Raw genomic sequence first — 27,992 nt, 5'->3', positions numbered from 1 at the left:
GTGAGAAAGAGCATTTCAGCAGACCCCAGGGAAGGCATACCAAGTTCCCCCAACCACAAGAGCAAGGCAGATATAGCATAGAAAAGACTGGGTCTTGTCCTGCTGTAAACCACATCAAGCAAGCTCAAAGCTGACGAATAACAGCACCCCTGCCCAGCATCCTTGATGACGTTATTTGTTTCATCTGATATCCATCACTGCCCCTTGGCAGTGATGCCATCATGCTCCAGTTTGTCCCAGCTGAAACGTATTCCCCAGGTAGTTTTTATCAGTCTCAGAAGTAGATACATGGAAGTTTTCCTGAGGCTTACTGAGCAGTTGAGGTTAGTACCTAATCTATAAGGTTTATTTTTTTACTGAAGTTGTTCCCTGATATTATGATACGAAAAGAAGGGGCCTGAGTTTATGTAGTTGTGTTCTGGTGCCTGCTTTCAAATGTTTATTATTTCTCAAAAAAAAACTAACATACACCTGAACCAAAATGTTATCAGCAGTTTTATTTTAAAAGAATACTTAGTTATATATTCTAGTTTATTGCTGTTCCTGCATATGTGTAATGCAGGGTGCTAATTCTGATTGTTCTCTAAGCTAAAATTTCTTTGATTTTAGCACTCTACACGTGCAAGCTGCCTGGAGGGAATCACCTACTGTTTTTTTGTTTGTTTTTTAAACTATTCTTATTTTTGCTGTTATTAGACTTCATCAACAGTTGGGATTGAGGTTTTTAATGGAGATGTTTTTACATGTTAGAAATATCTAAAAGATGCTGGAATATTGATTTAAGATGCAACTAAGCATTCAGAAGGAAATAAGGATTAGAGTTTGCTGATACACACACAAAGGTGATATACCCACACAAATACTGAGCATTTATGCATAAAACTCTTTTGTCTAATTTTCATTGAGCTGCATATTTAACTTAAATACTTCGGAGTTAAATTTGTATAGCTTAAGGAAGTTTACAACTATAATTATGTGAAAGTAGAGAAGGCTTCTGTGGTGGAAACTTTATTCTGCTGAACGTAGTTACTGAGAGTGTTGAAAAACTTACTTGTTGATGATTCCACAACAAATTGCTATGCCACTGCTGCTTCAATTTGTGCCTTTTTTTTTTTTTTTTAACTTTAGTACTTGAATCACATTTTCTCTGTGTTTAAAGCTATAACTACTGTCTTTACTAGTTGAAGATATAACTACTTTTAAGATATAACAGTAATTATGTCTGAATACCACTTCTAATACAGTCTTTGATACATCCTTGCCTCTAAACTCAGTGGTGTTCCATGGGTTTTTGATTATCTGGAGTAATTCAGTAGTAATTTCAGGGAAACGTTGTAGTAGTAGTGTGTGTTTTTTTTTTTTTAAGAGAAATTGTTGTGAACAAATACTTCTTTACTGCTTCAAGATTAGCTTTCTTTTTTTAAAAGATATTCAAGCCTTACATGTGTTATAGATAAGAATTACTTGTGAAAGAGGCATCATCAGTATTTTGTAGCTGTGAAATGTTCAATTAGCTTCTTCAAATCTATAAGTAGATGGGTGACGTGGAGTTATATTTTGCATTCTTGCTGTATTTATTATACACTATTCCAGGAATTCCTGTAGAATGCTTATTTGGGCTATCTATGCTATTTTGAGCTATTTATATCTAACAATATTTCACTTGTAAGTAAACATAGTAGTCCCAAGAACAAATTAAAATTTACCTTGTGATGGAAGATCTTTAAAATATTGAGGGAAGGTAGAGGCTTGGAAGACCATAGAGAGTGAAATAATTTAGGCCAAATAACTTCATCAGACTATTTCTGTAAATCAGAGTTTCAGTAAGCAGATAGCTGTACTGAGCTTATGTAAATATGAATCGTCTATTAAATCTATTTAACAGATTTTTATTCTCTCTGCTTATGATGGAAAACTTCATCTGGTTCAGAAGAGTTCTTGTGGATGAAAGGTTTGCCAGAACCAGTAAACTCTCCAGTAAGATTTGTTTTCAAGCAAAAACTGACCTATTCCTTACCAGAGAGCTAGAGTAAATACAGCTTATAGCTACAGGAATGTTATTTGTCAGTGACTGGGTCACTGTTTCCAGTGCAATAGAATTGTACCTTTTCCCCTGTTCTCTGAAGTAGTACAAATACACAGTAAGCTTCCAAAAGAAGAGCAAAAAGGATGCATGAAGAACTGAATGTCTCTGCAATTTATTTTTTCCTATAAATGACCTTAACACCAATTACTATTCACCTTTTCAATTCCTTCTGACCTCTTTAAAAATACTGCTTGGTAACATTCAAAAAATGGGAAATGCTGATTAAGTTGATTTTCTGCAAGCTACTTCAATCTGTAGTTCGTCTGCTAGTTTTTGAAGGGATTTAGGGTAATTGGACTTACAAATAGTTGAACATACTAAAGAAAAATTAGGGTTCAATATTGGCTGCGCGCCCCTGGGTAAGATGATGGCAGCTGAAGTATACTGGCAAAAGCCTGATTGGAAGGATAAAGTAGCAGTTCTGAGTTCAAATTTGTGTATTTGTGATTCAAAATCTGGTTGCTGAACCTCAGCAGGGAGGTGGCTGTGGGTGTGCTCACCATGATGCCGAAGTTGGGTGAAGGGTAAGACTATGATGTAAATTTACTTGAATTTCATTTTGTAACTGTGGACCACCAGGCTTTCCAAACTGTTGTTGTGGTCAAGAAATGCACAGAAGTAACTCTTCACTTCAAGTTACCAAACCTGACTTTGTTGCCCACTCAATTCTGTATCCCATTTGCAATGGATATAGTAAATTAGCGCCCTTTAAAATCCTTAGAAACATGTTGGCTAAAACAGCTTTCTTGCAAAAGATTGCTATCTTAGGATGTGCACCTGCTCATTTATAATGCTGCTGGAAGTGCTATAGAAATCCCTAACAAAAAGTGGCCCTGTTCTCCCCTGAGTTACCACATTTCCTTTCCAGGATGTATTGAACTAGTCTTCCCTCTCTAGCTTGCTGTGAATGAGCTACAAACCAGCTCCTCTTAATCAGACTTCCTAGCCTTTACAAGCATAGCTGAGGGAAAGAGGAAAGGCAGCTTACCCCACACAGCTGCCAGCTTTGTTAAAAGGGAAGTACTCTAACAACACTTTGTTGATGACAGTGCTATGAATCTAAAGTTCCCTTGTGTTTTCCTTTTGCTTTGTATTAGTTAGACAGTCAGGCTCAATGCTTCCATAGATGAAGCTACTGCTCCATGCATGTATATTTTTAAAATATGCGTTTGCATTGTAATCTAACTTTAAAATGCTGCTGTTTACAGTTGAATTTATATTCATTTTTTAAACTAAATCAAAAGAATCTGAAACACCATCTGCTCACTAAAAGAAGCCGATGAAACTATTACATCTCTCCTTTGGACTCCATCAATCAGCTAACCAGACAGGCAGGTAGATAAAGGGAAGCATGATCTATTTTGAGCAGGATTTGTTTACTTATGTGAGAGAACTGTTAGTATCTCATGAAATCCATTAGGGACATGGGCTTTAGAAATAATTTGTACGTATGGTATTTTAGCAAGGTTTCCCCCCCAAAAAAGTGACAAATTATTTAGCAAAAACAAAACACCTGATTTTTCTTTGTATTTTAAAAGTAAAAAGACTTTAAATTGATATGTAAAGGAAAAATATTTTGTGTATTTCCAAAATGGACTTTTAGGTACACCCCCAACCAAACAATCTCTTAATGCCAGTGTGCTCTGGAAAGAGACATCTCAACTGTTTCCATTCACTGGGTGGCAGTATGGATTCAGAGCCACAGATAATTATGGATGGATGGATAAAAGTTATAGAAGGTATGTCACCAATCTCTGCAGGTAAAATTTCTGAGGAGGTACCAAGTGTTCCCAGCTATTGGTAACCTTCAGCCACATGCAGGATCAGCTCAAGTAGAAAAGCAGTGCTTCAAAGACATTGCCTGTTGGAGCCCGTGGGTTTTACCGTACAGGAGCAGTGCAAACAAGCATGCAGCAAGAGCTGTGAAAGTTTTTCTCAGCACACAGTCTATAGTCAAGCTGAGTCTGAATTTAGGATCTTAAAGGTATGCTTGAGCTTCTAATGTGTAAAACGTTCTTCATGGTAATATTTTTTTTTTCTGAATGTAGCTTCCTCCCAAAATTTGCTTAATTTACCTTTTGGTTTTCAGTAGATCATAGTTATATCTTATTGAGAGCTTTTGTATGCTTGGGGAGGGAAGGGGGCAGTAAAAATTAGTCACCTTCTCTCTACCCCCAAGTCCTTTTTCAGGTAGTTATATGTTTTAGGTAACTGTCACTCTGTGGCATTGATGTCCGTGGAATATAGAATACTATCAGAGTATTAAAAAGATTAGGTAATGCATAGGCATTTGAAGATTATTGCATAAACAGGTGTTTGGTGTTACAGGCTTGTTCCAGATACATGTCCTTACTAAATGCTTCCTTGAAAAGGAACAGCAGACTTAAAGAATATGCACATTGCTGTGTTTATTATCACTGCCGATATCAGCTTAAATGATTGCTGCTGGAAACGCTCAAAAAATACTTTCATTACTTATCCTTCCTTATCCTTCATCACTTATTCTTTTCCATTTTTATCTCCCCCCCTTCTCCATAAAGTGTAGAAAAGAAAACATTGAAATCAGTCTTCTGATAAGTTTCGTACTTATAATTAATCTTTCAGAATATCTGGACTTTGGAAAATATTCTACAGAAACAAGCCGGGTGTTTGTTTTTAGAATAATCATTTCCATTTGGGAGAAATTTGAAATTTCTCCCAGCTCTTGCTACATCATTCTGGTAGACTCTGCTTTAAGCAGTTTGGATTTTAACTGTACTGTAAATCTAAGCTGCTGTTGTACTGCCCTATTGTTGGTGGCCGGATAATAGGTATAATGGATTAGTCAGTGTGTGTGCACAAAAGAGTGGAAAAGAGATAAGGGAATGGACTAGTTCGCATGCAACCATCTTTCCTTCCTTGATGCTGATGTGTCAAAATGATGGAATGCAAGCTGTGCACAGACTAATGTTTCACCAGCTGAGCTGATCTTTATTAGAAATGTTCTTATACTTCCTAGGTGTCTTATCAGAAAGAATGTGTATTAGAACCAAAAATCAAGAAATGAAACTCAAGGGAACTGACCTTCACTTGTTGTAGTGCCTAATGAAAGGCTCAGGTGCTGCAGTGTAACAGATATGGCTGAGCCACAGATGTAATACAGTAGTGGAAAGCTTGGCATGAGCTTGGGATATGTCAAGTGAGAAATTTTAAAGAAAACAGGAGTATCGACAACCACCCATGAATGCCTGAGAGGGGGAACAGGGCATACACCTGACAAAACCTACTCTTTAACTAGAAGGTTGACTTGAGAGCAAGTTCAAATGGATGTTCAAAACCAACTTTAAAAGGAAGACTAGGAATTAGGCTTTTCAACATTGCTACAAATAGTGCTATTTGAAGTGAGCAATCACAATTCAAGTATGAAGCTTGATAAAGTATATGGAGGGGACTAACTGCCAGAATACATAATTACTGAAGAGAGGAAGTTAAGTTTTGTAATGTGAACCCTTGGCTGTTGGATGTGCTGTGCTGGGTCCAACTTCACAAGTGTGAAGAGTAATTAAGTTATTTATACCGTATCTGTGTGACTTACACTCATGAGTTTGCATTGTTAACTAGGGAAAAAATCCTTTCTTCTTCCAACATGTGGCTTGGCCTCTAGGCTTTATATTTGAGTTACTGTTTGTTTGCTTGTTTCCTCCTGTGCTCTCCTTCCCCCACTTTCTTGTGTTTGGGTGTTTAACCATAACTAGAGAATGGAAGTGGTATGAGCTTTTTAGCTCAGAGATCTTATCATAGTACCCTTCAAAGCCAGGCATCCTTATTTTCATTCCAAGGAGTTGAAGAAAAAGATCTTGTCATTGTGTTATTACCACAGTGGAGGTGCAACCAGCCTCACTATCTAAATCTAAAAATCACCTCAGTCACAGAGTTTTTCTTGCTAATGGCGAAGCTACATAAATTGCAAATAAAATTATAAAGCTGATGATCCTGAAGGCTCATTAGCTGAAAATGCCAGAGAAAGAGAAAAGCTTGAGTATGTATCTCAGTCACTGTGATCTTTGCCACTCTGCAGCCCAGAGCAGTAAATGTGCTCCTAGGAGATGTTTATCACAGAATCACAGAATTTCTAGGTTGGAAGAGACCTCAAGATCATCGATTATCTACCAATATATGTAAATGTATGTATGTGAGTAATGATGAATTTTATGTTTAACACTGCAGTACATAGGAAATGTCTATGTATATCAGTGAAGCTTGTCTAATAGTGTTTTGCTTAGTAGATAAGGTCTATGTGCAGGGGAGGAAGGATTTAAGAGAAAGATTTGTCTAGTCTCATGGGCTGATGTTAAGTCTCACTTTCTTGAACCTGTGTTTCATGTTCAATAGATGCTGTAACTTCATTAAATGTGCCTAAAGTAGAGTACAGTGGTTTCTCCTGTTTCATGACTACAAGGCTTATAGTAAATGTTCCAGGGTTATTTGACCAAATCCATGGTTACTTACACCTAGAAAGTAAAACTTGCAAAGGTTATAGTGGCTTTCTTGCTGAGGAGACTTCATGTTTGCTCTGCTTTTATTTATATATATATATATATAAACTCCAGAAGCAGTGGCCTACTTCCATAATCCCCCATCCCTCTCAAAACTATTCAATTCACTTAAGTGCATGTTATTAAATGTCTCTACCACCTGTCAAGATTAACTCAATATCTATCGCGTCATATTATGAAGTTTCAGCAGAGCTGATCAATTCACCAATAACAATAACTTGGAGGTGGTATTCATTCTGTTCAGAAAAGGTTGGCAATAGAACAAAATACCATCATTCAAAATTCCTTATTAAAGTAAGTATGCCAGCTATAATGACATGTCTGTGAGGTTACCTCTCATCAACCAAGTAGAATAAAAGACAGAAATTAGAGACCCTATGATGTGCATCCAAGGATAATTCATGGCCCATCAGCAATCCCACTGAAGTTGATGAAAATTTGCTGTTGACTTCAGTGGAAGTAAGATAAGGGGACCTGTGTAAATTATAGTGAAGTAGTGATTCTTAATGCAAGTGGTTTCCTTTCATCTCTCTCAGTGCAATTACATTGATCCAGACATTTGATTGTGTCATGCTTTACTAACAAGTAGCTGACCTCAGCAAAGATTTTTAGCCAATTTTTACTTCAAAAATGCAGTTCTATATGGCCTATAATATGCCTGCAATATCTTGTTCTCGTACAAATGCTCTGGAGTTTTAGATCAGTAATAGCAACCTTTTTGCCCTGTAGTTCTCATGTGCTTACTAGTGAATTTGGAAGGGAAAAAAGACTCTTATAAACTTAGAATTTGAAGTAGCACCATGTGTCTTTTTTTCCGTAAGGTGCAATTTCATTTGCTATTACTCAATCTCTGATATAATTATTAGTTAGTCTCTATTTTTAGATGTGTAAAGATAGATAATAATGTCCCAAACACCCTTCTGTTTTGACTTGCTAATTGTTAGTGTTGTGCTATTACTTCTACTGGGTTTACAAACTGACCCCATTATAACACAGGGAAATTACAGAGTGGCTAGCGAATATATAATTTTCTGTTAACACCCATATATTTTAAAGCAGATTGTGTTTAAGGCCATAACTTCAGTCTGTTGTTCAGATTTAAGTGCTGTGTGAAAAGGTTTTGGGTTATTGTTCTATTTGTTAGGATAATGATTTAAAGCTTTTATCTTGCCTCACTAAGTTGACTAATACTATCGCCAGTATTTACATGAGACTTGAGTGCTGGCCTTGATAACAGAATTTCATTTCTGAATCCTTAAATCAAAACATTAAATAACATACTACTGGTGAGAAATTTCAGCAGACCAGTGCAAATGCTCCTTAAATGCAAGTGATAATTTATAATATTAAAGCATAAGTGCATAAAATTTAAATGACCTATTGACGTTAGAAAGCTTTAAGTGAAGATAATGTACTTACTGTTCATATAACTGACCATTTCTTAGTCAATTACGTAATTCATGGTTCCTCACATAACTGGGGAATCGTATTGTCCAATGCTCTCCATTTTAACATCTCACAGATACATGTAAGGCAAACTGAACAGCACTAGTGGCAGAGTTAATACAGAGTTAATTTAGTGGCTATAAGCAATGTGAACGTAAACCTTGACGTTTTTGCACATCACCATAATATCTGAATAGTACCTCTTGAACATTGGTTGCAAGAGTATTATTTTAAAGATGCTGGCATTATATTGGTGGGTTGTATTATCGAGTGGGTATATACATTAATAATGTGATGTGATGTCATGGTGCCCCCGTGACATCATGGTGTTTGTTTTCAGCCCACTTAGTCTGAGTTTTCGTTAAACTTTCAAATTTTTGTTTTATGTTGTCTGAAGGAGGAACAAGGTATGACTTGGTTATAGTTTTCCAAATGAACTAGTTAATTTAATAAAAAATTGTTAGAATTGAAAAGTCCTTAAGATTTTTTTTGTCTTTCAGGAAAATACTTTGAATTCAGTGTTTTCATCTTACTCCAGTTTTATTGTTAAAATCATGTACCATTCTGCTTTAAATATTATATGTGAATAAATGTGAAAAAAAAAATCTGATTTATTCTTAATTGAGTACACTAAGGTTACATAAGAAGATACTACTGTATTACAAAGATAACTTCTCTTGTATCAGCTGATGCTCATCAGTGAGTGTATTTCACTTAATGTCATGCTCTATACAAGTTTGTATTTCAAAAAATATATATATATAGATATGTTGATAACTTGACTTTATGCTGCTTTGGCTCTTGATTGTGACCAGAAACGATGGAAGCACAACACTTGGATCAGTGGCCAGCTGTTTTATGTTAGGCGGCGGGGGGGGGGGGAATGACTTGCCTGAATAACTTATCATTGAAAATGGAAATATTGCTGCTTTGAATATTGCTTCAAATGTTTTATATGCCTTAGTGAGAAAGGCCCATCCCAAGGAACTTAGCAAATGTAGCTTTAGCACTCTTTTCTTTAAGGACTGGTGATACTCATTTTCTTCTTTCTTCAACCTCTTTTAGAACTGTACTCATCCACTTGTTAAAAATGCTTTCCATTTCCCTTAGCACAGGAACATTTCCTCAGCTGAAGTATCAGTCTGTTGTTTCCCTTGCAGCAATCAGATCACTTGATTCTGTTCTATTCTTCTTCCCTGACTTGCTGTCTACAGACTTTATTTAATGTACCTGCCAAAGACACCTTTCTCCTTTTATTGATATGGTTGCACCAGGTCAATTTTCAAGAAGAAAAGGTAAACTAAAAAATGCTACCATTGTAAACAGAAGAGGGAAGAAATAACACGATAACAAAATTATCTTGCTTAACACAAGAATGAGATTTGGTTGTGGTGTATATATCAAGTATTGAAACACGATAGTTCCCTAGGTCTAATTATACTGTTATTTTCTCCTCTGCAATATTTTAGGATTGTGTAGATTAGCCTAGCAAAACACTTCAGGATCCTGTTTGTGTTTTAAGCCCAGTGATATTTACACAATTAAATGAGAAATAATTTGGTCTGTTTTTAAAGTAATGTTGCTTTTTTAGGCTGACACGGTTATTCACAAAGCGTAATAGTGGGGAAAGTGGAGGCTTAAAGCTAGAGTTAATGGCAGGGGAGAGGCAGAGTCAGATTCAGTGTGAAACTGTTAGGATGTCGCATTTCAGAAAATGCATGTGCTTCTGGGAAAAGACAAATGGGTGCAGTATTTCTCATCAGTCTAAACAGTTTTAGATCCAAGGAGTTATAGCAGAGATCATAAACAGACCTGAACTGTGTGTGACTTCTCTACTGAATAACAATGCTTCTGGTTTTTTAGGTGGAAAAACATTATCTGATGACAGCTCAGAGTTGAGGGGTGGGGAAATTTAGTAGTTGTTTGGGGATGCCTAGTGTTGTGTGTGCTCTGGAAATAATATGGTAAGATTTGGCAGAAGTTAAAGAAACAATGATGTTGAAGTATACCTGTGAATACAGATTATAGTGATAGTGTTGACCTCATTATCAGCTCTATTGATTTTGGAGAGATTTAAAGCTAAAATTGGTTGAAGGCATCCTTGTATGGGCCTAAAAGGTAAGAGATCCTGAGATTATCCTAAGTTATCTGCATTACCATTGTGGCAACCTTAAACTTAGTTTGACTTTGGGATGCTGCAAATCCCATCTGAGGCTGGAATCCCTTGTAGAAGGGTTCTCAGGTTGAGATCTCATCTACAAGATAATGATTTATATTATTAGTTGTGTGGCAGTGCTGTCAGGATGCATATATGGGAGGTGAGTACTTGTGAGGAAAGAGGTTCTCAGGTCCCACAGGGTTGGTCTCAAAGTTATTCTTACAGGAAAGTAAAATGCAAAATTTATAAACTTATTCTTAAACACAGACTTGAACTTCTTTCTACAAGGGAAATCCAGCTATTGTGCCACACCCTGGTCCTGGCTGTTGAACCCTTAGGGCAGCTCAGTCATAAGGGTTTCCCAAACTGAACTGTGAACCAGGACTGTGGATGTGACTGGCTTTTGGATGGGAAGAAGATACGTTTGTATGTGCCAAGACCTGATCTGAAAAGACTATGTAGAAGAATGGGCTGCCATGTTGCAGCTGAGGTATAGTAATGAAGTAAATAACCTAGAACCGGTAATGAACTAAATGTACTAATTTAACTTCAGTGAAGAGATTACAGCAATCTTTCTCCTTTCATGAAACCGAGGCCATGAAGTAAGGCACCGTGTAATACAAAACAATGGTCACAGTTCTTCAAGGAAGTGCAGTGTCAATTTTTTCTTTAAATCTGTCTGAAGTTAAATTGTTACCTAATATTTTAGGTGATGATGCACATCAGATTTAACTAATAAAAAAAAAAATGTACACACAAACATTCTTTATCATGTGTAAAACTGCTTTTTACTTTTATATTGTGGTATGGTATAGGGATGCTTTTAGTTTAGCAAGATGGAGTCCCACTCCTTGCACTTGAGATTAAAGCACTTGTATCAGTGCTCAATTATTTCAACACTGAAATTAAAATAGCTTTGTGCTTAAGGACTGAGCAGAGGCCCTACTCTGGTTTTGAAGGCAGTGCTTACAGATTACTTTAAGTGTGATGTATTAAGTGTAAGAGTATATTTCCGAAGATTTGCAACTTAACAGCAGAGAACTTTTCCTATGGCTTGCATCAGTGAATAGTCTCTGGAGTACATAATGTATCTGCTTTTCTTTGTGCGTGACACACATTTCTAGTATTTTTAATATTTTTGATGCATGTTCATGGCTACATTTGCATATACTCCATTATGTGGTATATTAATATCTGAACAGCAGTATTTAAAGTATGTTCCCAGCAGACCCTGTGTAAACAGTGAACTGGAAATTAGCCCTAGGGCAAAGAGCTGATATACAATATCAATGTGCTTGTATTCAGACGTTCCCTCAAAGAGTGATGAGGGATTAAAAGGCTAAAAGATGTTGGGGGGGGGGGGGGGGGGGGGATACAGACACAAATATGTATTGAGGGGTTAAAAAGTACTGGTAACTTAAGTGTGTGCTGTCCTCATCCTTGGAGAGCAGGGGAACCTACTAGTAGTGAAGTCCAACTAGGAAGGCTCCAGGTGTGTTTGCCAGACTGGCTGTTTTGCAGAGGTGTTCATACACAGCGCTGCCGCTCAATGCTCATATCCATCCCTGAAAAGCAAGGATGCTTCTAAACCTGAGCCTTTGAAGACTGATGGATGAACAGGTAACACAATGATCTGTAAATCAGAGAGAACAGATCTGGCTGCACAGTTAGTTCAGTGTTGCAAAGGCATTATTAACAAAGATCCTCTCCCCATGAAAGTTATCCATTTCAGCATAGTGATGCTGAACTGCCTTTTTTGCAACCTGTTAAATATTAACTTACTTATCCTAGGCTGACTCACCTCTGTTTATGCAGGCACATAGGTAATGCCACTTCGGAATAGAAAGCTATGTACTCCCTTGTCAGCCTTTTGCTAAAAGTGCTGCAGTAAAATGAATTATTTCAGCTCCTTGTTCCAGAAAGGTCACACAACCTAATAGTTTTTCTTCACTGAGTTGATTTGATCTGCACTGTACTCACTTTCTTGAAGAAGCTTGGTCAGCCTGAACAGTATGACAGGATGGCAAGTGCTTCTACATGTAAATCTCCATCTCTTTCTTGTAATAAACCCACAACATTTTGTCACGATGACGACCAGCAGATCTGCTGGCTTTCACTGTTGCTTCCAGCCTTCATTCTCTTCTTTCTTCTTAACTATAAATCATCTTCGGTGTGCACTATGCACAGCGTGCATCAGGACGTTTAAACTGCTTATTATTAAACTGTTTCCCCCAGACCTGTTCTGCTTGAAAGGACACTGTCTGCTGCTTCCAGTTTAGTGCAATATTTTCCTGTCAACAGAAAACTATCTTCTTTTCTATAGAGATGATGAGATTACTTTGTCATATTAATATAATGTGCTATAGCTATCTATAGCTCATTGAACTCTGTGTAGCATGATAATATGATGCAAAGAAAATAAATCAGCTTCAAGCTATTACTAGAAGATAATTATATGAATGGAGAGAGGAATTTGCTGCATCTCATAAGGTATTGCTGTCTGATATTTTTTTTTTTTGAGTTCATTACAAGTTCTAGAGCAGTAATCCTAGCTTTCTCCTATTCCATATACTTCAAATACCAGCTTTTCATCTCTGGATGAAAGAAGCTCTGGGCAGGAATTGCATTGTAAACTGTACAAACTTTTGTTTTTCAACACAATTATTTGTATTCTTGTAATCCTCCTTCCCTCTTTTTGCCTGCCCTACCCCACTCCTCATTACCAACTTTTCCACTTCATTTGCTCCATTCGAGGTCTTCAGCTGCAAAAAATCACTACCTCTTCCATACTCTTCTCTGATAAAATATGAGATTTCTGTGGAGTGACTTCTATGATTTATTCCATTTTATTTTCCCTTTTGTTCTTTGATCTCTTCCTATACCACTCCCCCAGCTTACTTTTTCTCATCTGTCTTCATTCATGACTGCACATCTGCTTTACTTCCTGTTTACTCTTGAAATAAAATCAAAACAAATCCCTTTGTACTTACATATTTTAAGTTCTGTCTTAGATGGACCTAAGTATTGACTTTACATCATTTTCCGTGTCTTGTTCTGGTGAAAACAGGATGTTTTGCAGCTTCAGCTAATGTTGACCTGCACCAACCTTGCAGGAACCTATAATAAATATTCCACACAATCTATTCTGGCACTTAACATTTTCGAAGATGGAGCTAAAACAATCTTTCTTTTGGGAATTTGGCCATGAGCTCTGTCTTCAGTCCTTTGCTCATCCTATAGCTACTCTCAATGTGGTCTCTTCTGCTAACCTTATAATGTAGACTTCTAAGCTGTTTACAAATCATAGCTCAGACCAGCTACAGTTAACAGGTTCTTGCTCTTTCATTTCATGCAGCATTCTTTTCTCTAAATTTGACAAACTTGCTCTTGCTCTTGTATCCAATCACATGGTAGATCCCAAAAGTGTATTCTGTGGCTTTCAGTGCTGATTTCTCTGCTGTTCCACAAGCTCTCCTTCATTGTTGCTGTTGCACTCAGTATGTGGGACTTGCCTCTAATTCTTAAGCCCCTGGAATTAGATCAGTACCTCCCTATAATCATACGTCATTTTTGAGATGTCAGCTTCTACCTTCAGGCTATTGTTGATTATTCTTATAGTCTGCTAGATAAGCTATCTTTTACTTGTGTTGCATTTGCTTGTTATCTAAAGCTTATTTACACATGTTAGAAGAGTTTGACTTTATCTTCAGAGGCATGGGGTGTATAAAAAGAAGACTAAATATTCTACCTGAGTGATAGGAGGTATTTGGTCTCCAAATCTGGATAATTTAGATGCCATGCTGTCCTTTTCTTGCACAATCACTTATTGAAGACATCGGTATACTGAGAATACTAATTAATTATACACCTTATTGCTTTCTCTACTCTGTTAATAGATGGGTTAACTGAGAAGCTATGATTAAAGTCTATTTCCAAGACTGGATGGGAGAAAACATAAGTTTGCTGACTGCAAGTGTTAGGTGGTATGTATGCTTAGGGGGTGTCATCACTGAACGCTTAACCTTGATGAGATTTGACCTTTCCTTCTCTCATGCGCCCTGTCAGTGTTTTGTGTAAACCTGTTATGCCAGCACAAGTGTTAGTGAAGTTGCTTAGTGAACTGGACCAGAGACCTAACAAAGCTTAAAACTGCCCTTGAAAAATGAATTATTTTTAACCTAGATCAGTTTGTCCTGTCGCTATGCAAATGCTTGTCCTGACACCGAGTGGCTGCAGCAGAGATAAGAGTATCCTTTAGTGGTGTTATTTATAAACAGTAGCTTCAGCTGTTTATTGGAATGTACAAAGGTGTTTTGGTTCTCTTTGTAAGTCAAAACTGCAGTAACTCACCATGTCTGGACAAGTAATACCACTGTCTTAACTGTTGTTAACTGCAGAGGAATAAACTGTTGAAATTTAAGGTGCTTTGAAGAGCTAGGATACTAATGGCCATTTAGTAGGCATATACTTTATAGATTTCATGTTACTTCAGAACATCCCAAAATTTCATTATATTAAGTTGTTCTCTGGACTTGCTGTGCGAAGATCATATGCAAAGTAAATACTCTTACATAAAACAAACCTTTTCTAGTTGGATCAGTTAATGCTCGCATTCACTTACCACTGATTAATCTTTGACCCCAGCAGCACATTCTTTGCTTTCTTCAGCGTAGGAGTACCAGGACCGACAGGTACACCTTTAGGTTCTGACTGCATCATGTCCACCATCTGTTAGCCATCAGTTTGAAGAGGTTGTCTGCTAGCATGTCTGTCAGCATGCCAGCTCTATGCTTTGAAAACATAAGGTAGGAACTTCTATTATTGAGACTTCTTTTTCAATATTGATAGTTGTGAGTGTCTGCAGCACTTTTCTCTTGCAGTAACTGAAAATTAAAGCCCAATGGAGAGCTCTGAAGGTGTTAAAGGGATTATTCTTGGAGGTCTTTATATGCCCTGGGCTTGATTTCTCATTTGCACAATTCTAACTGAGGATAATACTGAAGTGAAAGAAGAATCAGGGCAGAAGATGTTAATTTATATTCTCAGCTTCAGAGCAAAGCACAAATGTCCTCTTTCAGGTAAATTTTAATATGCTTTTGGTCTTGAAAGTGTAAATAATTTATTGAGGTTCTACTGCATTTGCCATGTTTCAGAAGAATAAATGCTAACAACACAATATAAAATAACTCAAAGTGGATAGAATAGTGACTAAAATTTGTTATAATCTTAAAATGTTAATTAATAGTACTGAATGTAACTATTAAATGCAAATCCAAACATGAAAGATTATTTCCCGCTTCATTTTTTTTAAAAAGGTAGCTTCAAGTGATACTTTACTTGCTTCTAACTTTCTGCTAAATCATGCTTCCAGTTACCAATAGTATTGAGAGAATGAATGGCAGAATTTGGTCTATTATTAGTTCTAGAAAAATGTCCTTAAACCAAGCAACTCTACTATTTCCATCTGAAAAGGTACAAGCATTTGTGGCATCTCCATGTTTGAGTAGTTTCTAGAATGCTAGTTATTCTCTAGGTATAATAATTTTCTCATTTAAGGAGGAAAAAGAAGAGGAAGAAACAGATATTGTTTGACTAACGTATAAATAAAACCTAGCTCTTCAGCACTATGAAATCTGTGATTTGTACCTGCTGTTACATCCTAAGAGGAGACAAGGTGATGAGTAGTTCTGAGCTATCTATTCCAACTGTGTCTAAAAAGGAAATTGAGTGAATCAAAAGTTAGAGCACTAAAGCATTTCTCAAACTTGTGTTTTGGGTTCTGTTACTCTTATAGCCATAACAGTTAGTGTATTATCTTATGCTCATTTCAAGCATCTTATGTGGCTCTGACACTTTATTCATGTAGACACGTAAGCTGTTTCATTTTATTTATATATATATATATATATATATATATATATATAAAACTTAAGCACACACAAACACATCTCTTTTCAGCTTTATGGCTACACAATATTAATTTGTTGTTACATAGTACAATTGTTAACTTCATCTCTTCAACAAAATCATTCTACCTTTCTACTTTCATCAGATTCATCAGTTCATCTACTCATCAGTTCATCAGATGGTCTCTCTTATACTCTGTTACTCTTTTTACTTTTTTACTCTTGTATTCTAATAAGTTTAATGCTGAATCTCTTGCTAGGGCCATATTGAATCATCAAAGTTAAAAGGAAACATCTTGTGCAAATGAGATGGTACAAGTGAATACTTCTGTAAAAATCAGATTTATACACATGTAATCTGCCAATTTTATCTGTAATCTATGAGATTACAGTCTTTTTGGAAGCAGATGTTAGTTAAACTCGTGTTAGATAAAAAGAAAAAACAGTTGAAGACAAAAAAGTATAGAAAGGTCCAAGGCTTTTCTAACAGGGTCCACCTCCCATGGATCTACCTCCTTGATTTTGGTGGATTAAGTGCACCAGAAGTGTAACAAAAACCAAACTGTGTGTACATGGGAGGAATAAGTAACATTTTTTTTGCATTTATTAAACACTAATAATAGTAACTAATAATAGTAATAAAAATAATACTAATGCCTTATTTGGATCTATTTAAATCCATATAACGAGACAGTTATCTAGGGAAAGATAAGTAACTGCTTTAGATGTTAACAATTCTTTTTAAATGTGGACCTTTCTGATTGCTTTCAACTAAAATGCCTACGAAAAAAAATTGAGGAGCTTCTTAATTCTGAGTTTAGCATGCACTAGGATGGTACTATTTCCTCAAGCTTATTGCTGATCTTTCAGAAACCCAGTGATACATTTTTTCACAATGTGAAGTTTTTGAATAATTATATAAAGCTCTCAGAAATCACTTAAGTTTTCATATAGAGTGGCTAAATGATGTCTTTTGGTTCCTGACATTTTAGATTACAGAAGCTTCATCTTGCTGAATTTCAAGATGTTACTTATGTTTAGGATTTGGTGTGTTTAAAAGCATGCAGCAAAATTTAGCTTCCAGACCAGTTCTCTTTTAAAAATAAAATTACCTACGAAGACAGAGAAGTAAGTAGTTTTTTGTGTTTTTTTTTTTTTTTTTTTTTTTTTTTTTTTTTTTTAGATATTCAGCACTTGCGTTACTGTATAAAACCTGAATCATGTCTCTTCCACAAGAAAATGTTTCACTTAACTTCAAGTATTAACCCTCCTCATGCTTTCGGATAAAGGAATTTGAACATTTTTGGATATGTTCTTAAGAACTTGGTGATTCTTCATGTTTTTGAACCTAAGGAAAAGAAAGATACTGGAACAATTAGCAACAGAGTATTTCTTTTAAAGTGATGTAGAGATAATTCTGAAATAACATTCTTGACCAATCAATCCTTCACCCATAACAACTCAGGATCAATTGGTCTTAGGTAATAGGCTTGATCTTGCTATCCGTATACTTTTTTTTTTTTTGTATAAAGTATGTCTTTGCTTTACAGTTCTTTCCTTCCTTAGTAAAATCTCTTCAGAGGTTTTATGGATCATTTAGGCTGACACCTTTTGACTTCACTCCAAATTTTAAGTTTAAGGTGAACAGTGGTGGGGAGCAATCTTGTGCAAAGTATATACTTGATTTTTTTTAACAAATACAGGAAAAACAACAAAATCAACTTGTTATAAACTGTTTACTTTGGAGTTAAGAGCAATGTGTTAAGGAGAAATAAATATGAGTTAACTTTTGTCAGGGTCTCTTACTGATACAGGGAGAGACTGAGCTCTCTCAGATGTTCAACCTTTCTCCTTCTCAGTATTTTTATATGCTCTCCCAATGAACATGTTTACAGTGCAAGCTGATGTCTACTCTTCAAAATTACAAAACAATAAGAAAGCAGCAGGGAATTATTTATCTAATCAATAAAATAGAATGGCCATATCCTTCAGGTTCAGAGGCAATACTCAGCAAGGAACTTTGCCTTGTAATCAATTCCATTAGCGGTTTCCTAGGATTGCTTATTGTGATGGAATAAATCACATCCTTAGCTTCCTCTTACTCCAGGTGGTTACTGTTGGTTCTTGTATCTGTACAATTTGCCTTCCATGACCAAAGCTTGCCTCTGTCAATCAGAAATGAAAAGGACAGTTGTATCAGCATAAGGCTGCTTCCATACTTAAAAATAAAAATAAAGAGCCAACAACAAGTTGTGGTGAGGTATGTGGATAAGGCTGTACCAGCTGCTAACTCATTCAGTTAAATTCAAGGCCTTTTTAAAATAAAGTTTGAAAAAAAAAAAATCAAAAAGAAGGTATGGAATTACTTATTCCTTCTAGTCTAGTAACTTCACAAAAAGGGGAGAAATAGAAAGCATCAGTTAACCTTAAAACTTGTTAACTTTTCTATTTTCCTCTGAAGACAGATATTCTTCATTTGAAAATTCATATTATATTTCCAGTGGAGAGGGGAAATAAAGTAATAAGGAAAAAATAGTATCTTTGTACAGAAGTGAAGCTGAAGGAAAACAGTGGTTACTCAGTGTGTGTGTGTGTGCTGGGGGAGGGGAGAGGTGGAGATCTTTTTAAATCCTTACCCCAAACCTCAAAGAATTGAGTTACTGATAAATTGTGGTAGCAAAAATATGCATAATGTCTGTGCCTAAATAAGCTCCAGTTACTGATATTTACGCTTGTTGCTCTTTGAAGTATGGATTGTCATATGGGTGAACTCCTACTGTTGTGTTTTTTCCAGATGGAACTAGTGCTATTGTTATGAGAAAAATGCTTTCTAGTGTCTACTGTCTCTTTGCCATCTCCTGTCTTTCAAGCCATACAATGTGTTTAAACAGGTTTCTCTAACGCTGAAAGACAGTGCTTGCATTGGTTGTCTGCATTATAATTGGTAGTTGTAGAAAGCTAAAGCCGTTTGGACTATTGTTCTTTAGCACTTACATTTTAATTCCACTTCTTTACTACTTTCTTGCATGGGTGAGTAGTGATGAGACAAATGAATCGCTGAATACTAGAGCGGATTTGTGGCCCATTTTGTTTTATTCTGTAGTGAGGGGTTGGATTCTGCAAGTCTGTCTTGTTGGAGTGGAACAACATATGTTTTCTGTGGTAACTCAACAAGAATGAGGGATTTTATTGCTGGAGGGTGGGGACAGAACAAGGAATGAGAACATTTGCAGATCTTACAGGTTTTGGTTTCAGTTCTAAAGATCTTCCTTCACAAGGCCATCTAAAATATGCACATTAGATGGTATCCGACTTTGCTGTATCTCTAAAAATACATTACCCAGCAGTCTAGAGAATTGTTTGTTTATTGCAGCAAATACTCTGGAAATGGTTTGGTTTGCAGCCCACTTGTAAAGGCATCTGTTCCCCCCTTTCCCATCTTTTAAAATGAATTTGGCTGTTTTGCATTTTAATAAATAGTCTTTGCATATGTGGTAATTATGTAATTGATATATTTTTTAGTAACATACTTGAGGAGAGATGCTTAAAGCATTTTAGTGGCTGCAGAATTCTGCATTTTGCACCATTCAGTCAAGTTCAGTCAAGGCTTCTGCTGAAAGCTGGGCCTCCTAGCACTTGAATGCTGTGCATTCAGGTTAGGAAGTTAAGGGCATATTGCTGTTTAATTCTGTGTACAGAAGCTAAACTTCTTAAACCATGTCAGTCAACTGAACTTGTTGCAGCTATAATGGACAGTTCTCACTCTTATTTGGCTCATACCTTCTTCCATTGCATTAGTAAGCAAATTTAACTATAAATTTGGCTTCAGTTTTGGTGTTCCTGTGTGGACAATTAGTGGTGAGATACTGTGTAGGCAAGTGCTAGTTCAACTAGAGATGAGTAGTTCAGAGCAACAATGTTTTCATTTAAAAAAAAAAAAAAGGAAAAAAAAAAAAACTTACCCCGTTGGCTCTTCTGGCTTGATCTTCCTAGTTATGTGAGAGCATTAATATAGCAGTGGTATTCCTTACTGTATAAAAAAATAAATTCTTCTGCCTTGCTGTAGTGGGTTTTATGTAGGAAGGTGTTGGTAGAAGGGGGCCACACCGGCGGCTTCTGTGAGAAGGATCTAGAAGCTGCCCAATGTTTGGTAAGGGCCCCACTGCTGACTAGAGCTGAGCCAATAAGCAATGTTGTTTTGCGCCTCTGTGCGAGCAGATTTAAGACGGGGGGGGGGGGGGAAAATGCTGTGGCACACAGCAGCTGGGAAAGTGAGAGGAGTGAGGAACAGCCTTGCAGGTGCCAAGATCAGCAAAGAAGGAGGGGGAGAGGTGATCCAGGTGTCAGAGCAGAAGCCCCTGTGGTGAGGCCCATGGTGAAGCAGCCCATGGAGTATCACGGTGGAGCAGGGTTCCACGCTGCAGCCCATGGAGGAAACCACGGTGGAGCAGGTGGACCTGTGACGACAGAGGCTGCGGCCTGTGGAAGACCCCTGCCGGAGCAGATTCTAGGCCGGACCTGCAGCCCGTGGAGAGGAGACCACGCAGGAACAGGTGACCTGTGGGGGATCCAGGTTGGAGCAGTTTGCTCCTGAGGGATGGACCCCATGGTACGGACCCATATCTGGAGCAGTTCTTGAAGGGCTGCTGCCTGTGAGAAGCCCACGCTGGATCAGTTCAGCAAGGACTGCATCCTGTGGGAGGGACCCCACAGCACCGGGGACAAGCGTGACTGAGAAGGAGCGGTGGAGATGAAGCTCTATAGACTGACCATAACCCCCATTCCCCTGTTCCCCTGCGCTGCTTGGAGGGGAGGAGGTGGAAGAGGGTGGATGAGGGGGCAAGGTGCTTTTGGTTTCTTTCCTTTGTTTCTCACTTCTCTAGCTTGTTAATAATAAGCAATAAATCTTTCTATATCCCTACGCCGAGTCTGTTTTGCCAGTCATGATAACTACTGTGTGATCGCCCTGTCCTTATCTCAACCCTCGAGCCCTTTTCATTGTATTTTCTCCCTGCTCCTCTTTGAGGAGGGGGAGTGAGAGAGCGGTTGCGGTGGAGCTTGGCCACCCACCCGAGTAAAACCACCACACTTGCAAATCCTTCTTAAACTTAGATATGGTTTGACCAGCTGTTAAAAACAAGGTGCAGCCTACAAGAACTCAGTAGCTGTCTTTAAGAATGTCAATAAAGTCCATGGATTTCTTCAAAGTTAAATGTCAATTTTATTTTCATATGAATTATGTGCAGTCAGTGTGTATTCTGTCATGTGGCAGTTACCATGAAATAACAGATCTGATAAACAGGTTTATTCGCATACTAATTAGTACTATAGATCAGGCAAGCTGTGTTTTTAAAGAACTAGAGCAGCTGTACAAGGTTAACTTGATTATGGGGGCAGAAATCACTCAGTCTAGTGTCAGCTAAAAATATTTATCTATATTCCTTCTTCTGTCACCATTTAGTTATGCAAAGCTTGATTAGAAAAAGTGTTCCAATGCAATAGATGTCTATCAAAAATAGACTTCAGGAAAAATACATGCATCAGTAACATTTAATTTTACCAGGAGCAGAAGATCTATTTTTCATGCAGCGTATCTAAATGAAGAAACCTCTGTCATAAGAAAGCCAACATAAATGACTGAGTCATTCTGTACATAGGGCTTTGCAATGGAGTGCTACATAATTCTCTGTTTAAAGCTTGGTACTTCTTAATTCTATCCTGAAAATTTGATTAGAAGAAACTGATATTCCAACAACATGATTTTATATATAAAATATATAAATATATATTGCATCAGTGCAAGAAAGAAAAAAGCAACAGTTATCTCTGAAAGCTAGTTTCCAATTGTATGATTCATCAGAGGGAAATTCAACTGTGGCTGTATTGGGGAGTAAATCGTTGTAGTTAAGTGTGTGTGTGTGTAGTAACTGAAAACCAAGTCTGAATACAGGTTAGCAGGAATAATGTGATACCGTAACCAGAGTTTAGGTGTTACTTGGAATATTTGTTCAGCTGCTCCAGAGTAAGCTGCAGGCCTCGATAGTTAGGTGCTGATTGATCTTGGTTATACCCTGTGAGAAGCAGCAATGATACCAGAGCCTTTTTCTGGAAGCCACAGTAAAATAACCCACCAAACCTACCAGTTAGAAATGTGTGTGGGGAGCAGTGAGAAAAATGAATATCATTCTGTCTGGGGTATCAAGTACGGTTATTTGTTTGATGTTTCTCATCTCTCAAATTGTGGTGAGCATACAAGTTGCTGCTTATTCAGTTGGGTAGCAAGGGTTTTTAATAACATCTTTGGGACTCAAATACTGTACTGGTCTATATCAGAGCAGAAATCTTCCATGGGCGGAGAGAAAGCAGGGTTTTCCAGCAGGGACTGCGCAGTCCATTTGAGAGATCTAATTATTGGGATACTGAGATGGTAACCTTATCTTTCTTGATTTTTTTTTTTTTCATTTGAACTCTTTCACTGCTTAAATAGTTAAATATTTATTTTGTTGGAGAGAAGAGAGAAGCCCTGATTTTATAGCTCAGTGGTTATAGTACTCTTGTGGGTTATGGAGAGCCACTGCTGCTACTGCAGTTAATATTTATTCATATAAAATCAAATCAGTCCAGTTGAAGAGATTGAGAGGGATCATTCCCAAGGCACCCACTGGCTCCTGGAAAGAAACCTACCTGGTGAATGCAGGGCTGGAATCTGAATGTTGCTCTCCTGTTTAAGTGAGCTCTTTGGTCAATAGCTTAGCAGTTATTGCAGGGCTGCTGCTTCTCTAGTTCTGATGACCACTTCTTGATATCAGAAATGCTTCTCAGCTGAGTGTTATCAAAGCTATTTTCTTTCATAAGAATAAAATTACTTTTGGCAAATTAGTGCTTTCCATTTAGTAAAACTGCATTAAAATTCCATTTTTTTCATGTTGGTTGGCAGCAGGGAAGCTTTATAAGGCTTCTTGGGCGGACACTGATCTGATGTGTGATGAATATTTGAACTAACAAGTTACAAGTACACTTATTGGATGTACTCTGGGAGATGCGCAAAATCTTCACTGGGATTGTTCTGTTAAGGATGATACACTTGGGAACTGTGTCACAAAATATGAAGCTCAGTGCTATTCAGTCCTAAGGGTTCAAGTGGAGAAACTGCAGTCACAGTCCAGTTCTGCAGCTATCCAGTTTCTGAAGATTAGTAGGAACATTTCTGGTCAATGAGATTATATTTAGCAAGAGTGATCATTGTGCCCAAAACAATCGTTAGTGCTAACAATACTGACAATCTGGTGCATGAATCATCAGAGCATTAAACACATGTAAAACTTTACAAAAAAAAAAAAAAAACAAAAAAAAAACTATCAAGATTGGCCAGTGATGGATTAATTGTCATTCTGTAACCCTAATAACTCTGTAAAATTATCTCCCTTTTTATTGAAAAAGCAATCATAGCCTCTTTTCACTTTGTTTTATATTTTCTGCCACAGTGCTGGATATATTCATAAATAAAATGATAAAACTATAAAAAGAAATCTGTAAATTAAATATATGTGTGCCAAGAGTTGCAATCTGACATGGTAATCGTTCATTTAATAATTTGCATTTTGGCAATAATGAAATTCATAAATAGCTAGGAATAGCAATGCTAAAACATGCCAGAAAAAATGATGCTGATGTTATCAGGTGTTTAACGTTCAGATTGTCAGCTCCAGGGGCAAAACAGTTCTTGCGGCTGAGGAAGACTAGGTGAATAGCAAATCAATATATTTTGGAAATTATCTTTGTAACCTTTAAGTGAAGTAATAAAGTGTACTCATGGGGAAGAATGATGAGTCTCAGATCAAGTGCCTGGCAGCTGATTGCGTATGAAAATTAATATACTTTGAATTCAGATTAGTTCAAGTTTTGTAGCTGAATTTGTCAAATCCTAACTTCCAGTGGATGTAGGTGTATAAACATGACACAAATTTTAGTTTCATCAATTTGAAAAGTATGCTTTGTTTGAAAAAAAATAAAAATCAAAATTTGAGGTATCTCTTCACTTTAGCATTCTTGAAGTATGTATGAGATGCTCTTTTTTTTGTTACGTCTTGATGAATACCTGGAACATTATGAATCTGCATATTCTCTGCTATATAGTTACAGAAAACCCTCTGTTAATTTCAGAATCTTATACAGAAATATGGATGAAGATACTCAGAAGACACTGCATGTAACACTGCCAGAAGGAGAGTCCAGAAATGGATCAGTAAGTTACATCATTCTGTCATTGTAAATAGTCAAACTGAAAACATATATCTAAATGGTATACAGACATGATCAAAATCTTGTGATGGAGACTTTCTATTTTTATGCCATCAGAAAATGCATGAAGTCTAGTAACAGTGCTAGAGACATGCCTCCACTTGTGTTAAACAAGGTATTAGAATTTACTAGATGATAATTTAAACAAATATCAGAGTTGACAATTCTGTAGTAACTTTGAAAGATGGCTTCTTTGCTGCTTCGTTGTCCTTTGCTACCCTCATCTCTTATTCTGATTCTGTATTGGGGTGGTATCATCTACAAAATGTCCAGTCCTGTCCTTGAGAGCTGCACAATCTCTCAATGTCTCTGGACACTTGTCTTAGTTGTGTTTTGAGATAAATAGGTTTTAAGAATATATCATTAATTGTGCCATGCATTTGGAGGTAACATGATTCTGCTGAGGGTTACACATACTCATCCTTCCTGCCTTCCAGATGCTGGGCTTCATAGTTCAAATCTAACAACTGTCCTGAGACTTCTTGTTCATTATGGGTGTTTAGATACTTATTTGCAAAATTGTTCATTTTATAGTGGTAAAATATACTCTCAGGTCTATTGTTATGCTTCACCTTAAGCACTGTTGTTACAAAAAGGCTTGTTGTTCCAAAGATTGCCTTTTAGTATGCACATACATGCAATAAGACCTAAAAGTGATTCCTCAAAATTAAACTGCAGGAAGAGAAAATAAGAAGGGGAAGGAGAGAAATATAGAAGGGGAAAGGGGGAGGCGGGCGGGGGTGGGAAGAGAAGATTAAACTGTTCATACTTTATCCAAGTTTGATAATTACCTTCTTGGATTAATTTTGTCTAATCCATGTAGCTATTGATTTGGCAATAATTTGTGTTATATCACATAATTAGCCATGCTATACCATCTTTCTTCACTTTTGAATCATGTTTCCTAAGGGTTTTTGTACTAAAGCATTGCCGATTGCATATAAATTAGAATAATTAGTAGCTAAAAATTTTAGCAGTAGATGGCACTGTAAGGTATTATCTTAATTTATATGATTTTCACTGAAGAGCTGAATCCTGTCCAGCATTCACAATTAAAAATATACTGTTACTGTGACTTAAACACCCTTATAGGGACATGTGTTGAAAGAGATACTCCTCCTCATAGTTAAACTCTTTTTTTTGAGGTTATGCTTTTGGAAAAAGAGAACTGTGCTTATTTCAAATGGAGGAACAACAGGTGCTTTTTTGGGGGTGGGAGGAAGAGGTAGAGGAGTTCATTGCTCTGCAGAACAGGAAGTCTACTTTTGTAGCTAATTGTCCCTGGTAATGATTTCAAATATTTATCTACAGAACTCAAGCTTGTGAATGTTCTAAATTTGAAATATTCTACTTCTAAATATTCTAAAAGTTTTGCCTCCCCTTTCTACTGATTAGCAAAATAGTAGTTACCAATTAAAAATGCAATGGTTTAAAACATGTGTCCTTGTCAGTATTCCATAATCCTTCTCTTGTGTTATGGTGCAAAACATTAGTGCTAATCATCAGATGTGTTGTTGAAAAGCTAGTCCGTTGTGGTGATAGGAGCATCTTTTGTAAGCTTGTTTTGATGAACAACTGGTTAAATGTACAAGAGTGTGAACATGACTGTGTAATAATCAGTAGTACAGTTAAATCTCTGAAGTTATTTGTATGGACAAATAGGATGAAGGAATTTGCTGTCTGAACTCTGGCAACCCAGAAGATGAGATTAATCTTATTTCTCCCATAAATTAATAATTGTATTTCGGTATTGTTTAAAAAAAGTCCCAGAGGTATGTTTTGAAAGATGAATGGAAAGACTTTAATTTTCATGTTTATTAATATTAATGCTTTTAGCTGTCAATAACTATCAGTCTCTTAATCAGGGAAGTTTTCTGTTGCATGTGACTTCTTCAGTTTCCAACAAGCCTTTTCTGAAGTAATCATTTTGTTCTCAGCTAGGTTTTCAAAATATTGGTATCGCTTCTTCAGTACTCAAATCTATATGAATGTCACTGCCATAAATAACCATATGATGTTTGCCCATGGTGGTGCTACATTTTCAGAATGAATTAAAGTTCCAAAACACGGAAGATAATGCCAACGGTTTAAAAGAAAATCTACAGGAAAGCCATTAAGGAATCTCAACATATATAAAATCTTCCCTTCCAGATACAGACTTATTTTAGCTTAGATTTTAGCTGAAACTTAAACTTCAGCTGAAAGTAAGAGGAGAATTACAGGCCCTTCCAGTTTTAGCAGTAATAACCTTGAAAGTGATGATAACTTTTTCATTATTTAAAGGGCCATTGAATCATTCCTTATGTAATAAGGAATTGGAATTTGCAAAAGTTTGTGGGTTTTTCATGCCTTTTTTTTTTTTTTTAAAGGTTACATTTTTATTTGCTGTCTTTATTTATAGCATTTACTTCTGTGGTATCCATAAATCATGTAACTTAACTGATACAAGTAATTATCCTTGACTGAGATTTTAGGAAACGGTTGCTGCTTGGAATCACTTCCAATAAGTGATGCCAATAATACCTTATCCTAATAAGATGATTGAATATTTAAATGATTGACTGAGAGCTTTAATGTTTGTTCTGTTTAATGTTACATTAATGAGTTTGAATCTGTCGCTCCAGTTCCAAGTTGTGTTCCATGCTTCTTCACTGTTAACCTTGAATTGTAAACACAGAAGAATGTGGCTAACCCCAGTTCTGAAAAGATGAAGGAAATGGTTAACTTCATACATAAATGTAGATCTACTTTCAGTAAGACTGTTGCAATATGTAAACTTCGGAATGGATGTATTTTTGCGACTGGGAAGTTCAGAAGTGTGGCTCTGCATGTCTCTGTTAATGGGATGATAATTTAAGGTAAATATGGAAATGTGGTAATTTTCACATTCTCATTAGTGTCCTGGAAGATGATTAATATTAATTTTAAATGTCATTTTTTTCTCAATAAAACTGGAGAATGTGAAATTGACTTCTAAAGTTAGCAGCTTTTATTTTCTGTTTTCTACCTGTGGACCTTTGCTTTAATTCCGAATCTTGCACTTTACATGCGGAAATAGTGTTGCAGCAGATGACTCCTTATTTACATATTCATTTTCTTTTCCTTCTTTCTTTCAGGACTGTATTTGGTCCATGGAGCAATAGTTTGGACTAGTTAAATGTGAGCACATGAAGTGTTGATGTATCTAAACCTTGGCCATAAAAATTGAGCTGATGTTCCAATTTTATTTCTGACTGTATATGATGAAACCAATGAATCCCTGGTCTAGGAAAGTAACTGCTTGTATAGAGAGACATTGTACTCAAAGTACATTACTGTTGAACATCAGTGGAGATAGCAGTGTTCACCACAGTACAGGGCTAATGCCAGCAATATATAGTTTTCCTTTGTAGAATTCTCACTCTTGAGGGTGATACTACTGTGACAACAAGAAGAGTAGCTTCTTTGCACAATGGACTTTCTGAAGTGAGCAATGCAGCTACCTGATGTACAAGTACAAGGCTTGAAAGTTTTTCTTCCTCAGGTTCTGAATTGTTCTTTTTCTAGGAGGGCAATTCTTA

General features: G+C 36.7%; 1 long non-coding RNA gene across 1 annotated transcript; it reads left to right on the top strand.

Annotated features, from left to right (window-relative positions):
• Positions 1-269: 269 nt before the first annotated feature.
• On the top strand, positions 270-27,992 carry LOC118167217. The gene is made up of 3 exons (XR_004751024.1): positions 270-323; positions 24,295-24,376; positions 27,549-27,992. It is a non-coding gene; the product is annotated as an uncharacterized LOC118167217 (long non-coding RNA).

Source organism: Oxyura jamaicensis, chromosome 4, assembly GCF_011077185.1.
Source record: "Oxyura jamaicensis isolate SHBP4307 breed ruddy duck chromosome 4, BPBGC_Ojam_1.0, whole genome shotgun sequence".
Lineage (NCBI taxonomy): Eukaryota > Metazoa > Chordata > Aves > Anseriformes > Anatidae > Oxyura > Oxyura jamaicensis.
This window is presented reverse-complemented; position numbering and strand designations above follow the sequence as displayed.